This window comes from Ochotona curzoniae, unplaced genomic scaffold, assembly GCF_017591425.1.
Source record: "Ochotona curzoniae isolate NIBS_2020 unplaced genomic scaffold, NIBS_Ocur_1.0 scaffold_3438, whole genome shotgun sequence".
NCBI classification, from domain to species: Eukaryota; Metazoa; Chordata; class Mammalia; order Lagomorpha; family Ochotonidae; genus Ochotona; species Ochotona curzoniae.
The window spans coordinates 154,266-160,265 of NW_024467110.1; the positions used below are offsets into that span (position 1 = coordinate 154,266).

General features: G+C 38.7%; 1 pseudogene; it reads left to right on the top strand.

The window, feature by feature from the left end:
* The first annotated feature begins 324 nt into the window (after positions 1–324).
* Positions 325–5,499, top strand: LOC121145547 (annotated as a pseudogene).
* The last annotated feature ends 501 nt before the right edge of the window (positions 5,500–6,000 follow it).

A 6,000-nucleotide genomic window follows, 5' to 3' on the forward strand; every position in this document is an offset into this window, starting at 1 on the left:
AGACCCTTTATAAACATTCTCAGTGACCCTTGGGAACATTGCATCTTCCTGAATTATTGCCACAGCAAGAGGAGCTATCAGGGCCTCAGTCCCCATGACTGGACATTTGGGTGATCCACTAGGATTCTGTTGCCACAGAGTTCCTGATGTGTGGACCAGATGGAAACATTGCTGCCTTTGGGCTACATTAATTCAGGCTGTGTTCTGTGCGCCCAGAGCCCAGCAGTAGACTAATTAGATTTCATTCACTTTGGTTTTCTATCAGCAGGAAGATTATGCATCCCAAGAATGGGTGTGAAGTAAAAACACAAGAGAACCGGCCAAATGTCCATATGGATCTCTACCACCTTGGCCATCAAGGTTATGGCAGATGTCACCTTAGGTAGCCTAAAATCCATGCAGAGTTTTGAAAAGACAACTCTGTATTTCTTCTTTGGGACTAAAGGGATAGAAAAAACATACCATACCACTTTCCAGTCAGTAGGAGGTATAATGGATGGATGGTTTCCATACCTCAGCTGACAAAGGCTGGGAGAAGGCATAGGATGTCCTTTCTATCCTCCTTGCACTTCTCTGAAGCTATTAAGCAAAGGCTAAGTGGGGCTTTATCACGACTGCTCATGTTCTAGCTCCTCCTGCAATGTCTCTCTCCTGATAGACAACTCTTGTGCCTCTCCACAGTACTGCATGGCTTAACAAAATATCTCACACCTTTCTTAATCAATCCTCATAGCAGTCCTAGGAGATAAACAGTAGTGAGACTGTGCTGGTTCCCACAGTTGCGGGAAGTCATGCAATTGTGTCAGATGACATGGGTGTGTAATGAGCATTGCTCTTCAGTTAGCAAGGCTACAAGTGGTTCTTGCCTACATGTCAAGATGCAGCAGAATGTGTCTGGTCATCTCATTGCTGCCTCGCCCCATTATATGGATACTCGATCACCTCTCTGATATTTCATGGAATTCTCCTGAGGATGGTGTTATTGTTTTTTCTGCAAATTTCAAATGATTCTTGTAACTGGTAAAGCAGCAAAAAATGATCAACCAGATTATGGTGAAAGCGTCTTTAGCAACTGAAATCAATGATATTCAGCTAAAAGCATACAATAATGCAATTGAGCCCACGATGTTCCCCAACATCCATATGTGCCAATCTGACCTGGAGCTTGCCCTGACATAAGGATTGTGTTCCTCAAGAAATGGCTTGTTATTATCTTGGAACAGAAGGAATAATCGAGGTACAGAAAGTTTATTTATTTGCAGGTTTCAACTGTTGCAACACATGAATGACGCATTTTGGCTTCTCACCATGGCAAGTAGACAGTATATGGTGCAAATGTGAAACTTCAAAGAGTGGATTAAAACTTGAAACTTATATTTGCACTTATATAAAGGGAAAGAAAACAGTTGAAAAAGATGAAAAGATGTTTCTTGTAAAAGCCTTCTGTTCATTTCTATGAACAGGCTTAGTAGCCTTGATCCTTTTCACTGCTGTTTCACAAAACAAACAAAACAAACAGACAAAAAAAAAAAAACAAGTTAATCAGTACTAGGTAAGTTGATGGTAATTGATATATGACTGATTAAAATTGTTAATAAAGAATTTGTGATATATGTCTTATAAATTCCTTTCATTTATGAGCTTTCTTTTTAATTTAGTATTTTTGATATTTAAGTAATATTAGTTTAGGTTTAGTGAAAATTGATTTTGGATATAAGCAAAACACCTGTTATTCCATAACCACATGTGCTGCCCACTGTGGAGTTCCTGGCTTCAGCCGGATGTCTGCAGGCTTAAATGAGCAATAGCTTACTGAAAACATTTTCCCTGAAGCAAAATAATAATGATGGTTTTTAGGATTATTTTTGTAATCATTCTTTTATAATGAAGTGAAAATGAAGCAATTGAATGTTGTGCAAAAGCTTATGATGTTTTGTGTATAAATCATGAAGGGATGTTTCTTGAGTTGTCCAATAGGAGCATCATGTCGTAGTGGTCCAAGTTGTCAACTCTTCTTGTCTTTTAGCTAATCCGTGCATTCTTTGCAAGCTCTGAAGTCAGCTGGAGATGGTCTCCAGCACACTTTGTCATTGTGGAATCAAACAAATGGAAGAGAGTCTTACCCAAGCAGTTTAAACAAGAAGCCATAGAGATACATGTATGCCGTCGGCTGGAGAGGTAGCAAGCTAGCACCCAGGCTGCTCTGTATGGCTCCCCAGGCTGGTGCACTGGGCATTCTGGACTGTGGCAATGGTGGCAGCAGGCAGCTGTGGGAGCTAAGAGCTGTGTGTGAGAGGTCCCAGACACATTTGAGGATGCTGCTCCACCACCCTCAGCCTATCCCTGCTGGGCTCCATGCTGAGTGCTGAGGCAGGGAAATGAACTCGCCCTCAGTGCCCTTGAGAGCTGCCTTGGGTTTTTCAACACTGCCTTCCCACTCCACAAGTCATGGGTCTACCTCAATGTTAGTATGTGAATCTGCAGGGAAGCAGTGGAGGCTGCTCCCTCCAGCCTTGTTCCTACACAGGCTTTGTACCCACTGTTGTGTTGAAACTCAAATTTCTTTCTTTCTTTCTTTCTTTCTTTCTTTCTTTCTTTCTTTCTTTCTTTCTTTCTTTCTTTCTTTCTTTCTTTCTTTCTTTCTTTCTTTCTTTCTTTCTTTCTTTCTTTCTTTCTTCGTGGTTAGCTGGTGGGAGCAGGTATCAGTAAGGTAAGACTTCTGGCACAAGACAGCATCAGATCCTCTGGCTCTAGCATTTTTACAGGAGGACACTTCTGGATTCTCATGAGGAAATTCAAATTGGTGTCCTGGGGGAGTAGAACATTGGAAAGACATTCTTGATCATCAGATTCATGAATGATATTTTAGACATCATATATCAAGCAATAATTGTTATTGTTTTTTCTTTTTTTTAAAATCAAAAACAATGTATTTGGAGGATAGCAAAATCAGGCTAATGTGTGAAATAGTGTAGGTCAGGCACATTTCCACAACCTCATTCTCAGTAACATCCTTGATTTTTTTGCAGGTATAGTAATTTACAATATTACAAATGTTAATGGCTTCCAGCAAACTACAAAATTGAACTGTAAAACTGAACTGTAGACTTTTGGGTGACAGAGCTTAGAATCCTGGCCCTAGGAGAAGAATCTGCAAAACAGAAGTACAATGATCAAAGGAAGATCAAAGGCATGATGGATATTATTGAAGATTCCCTGCAAAGGAGCAAGTTTCTTCCACCTCATAGTTAACTGAGGAATACATTAAGAAAATGGGGTATACAGAATTCAAAACTCGTTATAAAATGTCCTATCCATGACAAGAAGCACGCAAACCTGGCATTGAAGTAATTTAACAGAAATGAAACAAATGAAAGTTGTTTTTTTAGAAATGAAGAATAGTGTGGAGCAAATTTAAAGTATAGTGGAGAGTCACCAATATAGAATGAAGGAGGCAGAACAAAGAATGTCAAAATTAAAAGATATTTCCTTTTATGAGGGCGAAATAATCAAAAACAAGAACAACGACAAAACTGGAAGCAGAGCTGGATCAGGCAAATAACTAACTAACTAACTAACTAAATAAATAAATAAATAAGTGAAAACTGTTCAAGAATTGAAAGACACTACTAAAAGACCAAATACAAGAGAAAAGGAATCAGAAGGTACAGAAATAGAAGGTGGGCATACAAATATATTTAATGATGTAATAAGGGGAAATTTCCCTAGTCTAGAGGAAAGATTGGGAAACAATATCCAGAAGGGGCAGAGAACTCCAACATGTTTGACTAAAGGAGATATTCTTCAAGACACATGATAAACAAGCTCTCTTCATTTGAACATAAGAAGAAGATCCTTAAATGTGAATACAAAAAAAAAAATCAACTCACTTATAAAGGAGTGACAAGTAAACTCATGGACCTCTCACAGGCCAGAAGAGAATGGAGCAACATATTCCAGATTCTAGAAACAAAAAATTGTCAGCCTAGGATAACATACCCAGGCAAGCTTTCCTTTGTCTTTGAAAATGAAATACAATTTTTCTACATTAAATAAAACTTACAAGAATATGCCTCTTCCAAACCTCACCTACAAATGATTAAGATTTTCTCTTCACAGAGAAAAGGAGTAGCACCCAGCAAAACCAAATACAAATGTGAAGAACATCCCAGTAAAATAATAACAGAATAATAATCAATGTACAATCCATTGCTAATATGACAGAATCAAATTATCACCTATGTGTATTAAACCTGAATGGAAATGACGTAAGCTTGTTAATCAAGTGTCATAGATTAGTAGAGCAAATTAAAAAAAAATCAATCTCTTTGTTGCCTACAGGAGACACATTTCATCAACAAAAATCAGCAGAAACTATATCGCATGGATTTAGATTTTTTTGTTAGTTTTATATCTTCAAAAGACTTTCTTCTGATTAAATCATTCAATGCTCATGTATCACACAGTATAATAATTCTTTTCAAGGAGGTTCTTGATTTTCTTTTTTGTTTCTTCAATGACACATTTGCCATTCAGTAACATGTTATTTAACTTCATCGTGTTGCTAATTTCTTTTTTTTACTTCCTGTTATTGATTTTGTTCTGTGACTTTTCATTTAAGGGGATATATAGAAAGTGTGCAATGGAGACTATCATATCAACAGGTGGGGATATAATGCAGTATGCATCTCTACTTCCACACAAAATTGAACACCAACTGAAGTTGTTTATTATATCTTGACAATAGGATGTTGGACTCTCTGCCATTGTTATGCTCACAATGATGTACATATGATTGTGTATGAAGAACTCTGCTCTAGTAATGATATACGTTAACTCAGTGAAGGAGGAGGGAAGTGGGAGGGCATAAGGAAAATCACAGGGCTTATGGAAATGTATCATAAAATGATAATAAAAAATAAGTAAAAAAAAAAAGAAATATGTATCTAGACACATTTACAAAAAGTTGTGAAGAGAAATGCTGCTAAGATCTTTGTGCACACTTTTGACAAGAACCAGGCTGATATTTGGCAGGCTGCTGCACAAGTAGCACTGGGGTGGTGCTGGATTCAAGGTGGTACATTCAATGCTGTGACCATGGACAATTGCCTGCAGAACCTGCAGTTCATGCCTTGGGACTGGCTGCCCCGAGTCAAAGAGACCAACAGCAAGTAGAGGCAGCAGAGCCTGTGTTGGCTCCTGATTCAGGAGTTACCTACAGACCCTATAGCATAGCAGTTACCCATCCCGAATGAGACTTTGCACTACAATGCCAACAGGAACGTGGTGGAGGAAGAGGAGAACTGGTTCACCTACTAGGAGTGGCACTATCTGATTTTCACGGTGGTTTAGAAACAGCTCCTGGAGTTTAAATTTCTAGGGGTGCTGCCAATGGCCCAGTACCATGAGTCCCATTGCAAGCAGAAGGACTGGCTCGCTCACAGGAAGAACTGTCAGGAGTGATATTGCCCATACCTGCAGGAGCTGGAACCTGAGTGATGACTGGGCTGTGGGGCTGCTCTTTAGTGTGCCCTGAGAATGGAGCCTGGACTGAAGGCACCCACGAAGCATGTGCCCATCCACAGATGCAGGGGTTGGGTACCCGCTGATGCCCTTTTTATTTATATGTTAATATGTTTGTAAATACATAGAAAGTTTTTGGGAGGGTGGCAGATGGAAGGGCAGAAGTGACAAATAGAATCATTTACTGAGAGATGGCATAGGGCCAGGCATAATTAATGAATGAATTAATTAATAAAGAAATTAAATAAGTTTCTTCCACATTAAAGAAAAGCTAATAGAATACGCCTCTTCCAAACCTGCCCTATGGATGATAAAGATGTTTTTTTGACAGAGAAAAGGAATAGCACCCACCAAAACCAAAGGTAAATGTGAAGAACATCCCAGTAAAATAACAATAAAAGACTATATCAGTGAACATTCTATTGATAAAATAACAGGACCAAATAACTATACATTCATAGTAACCTTGAATGTAAA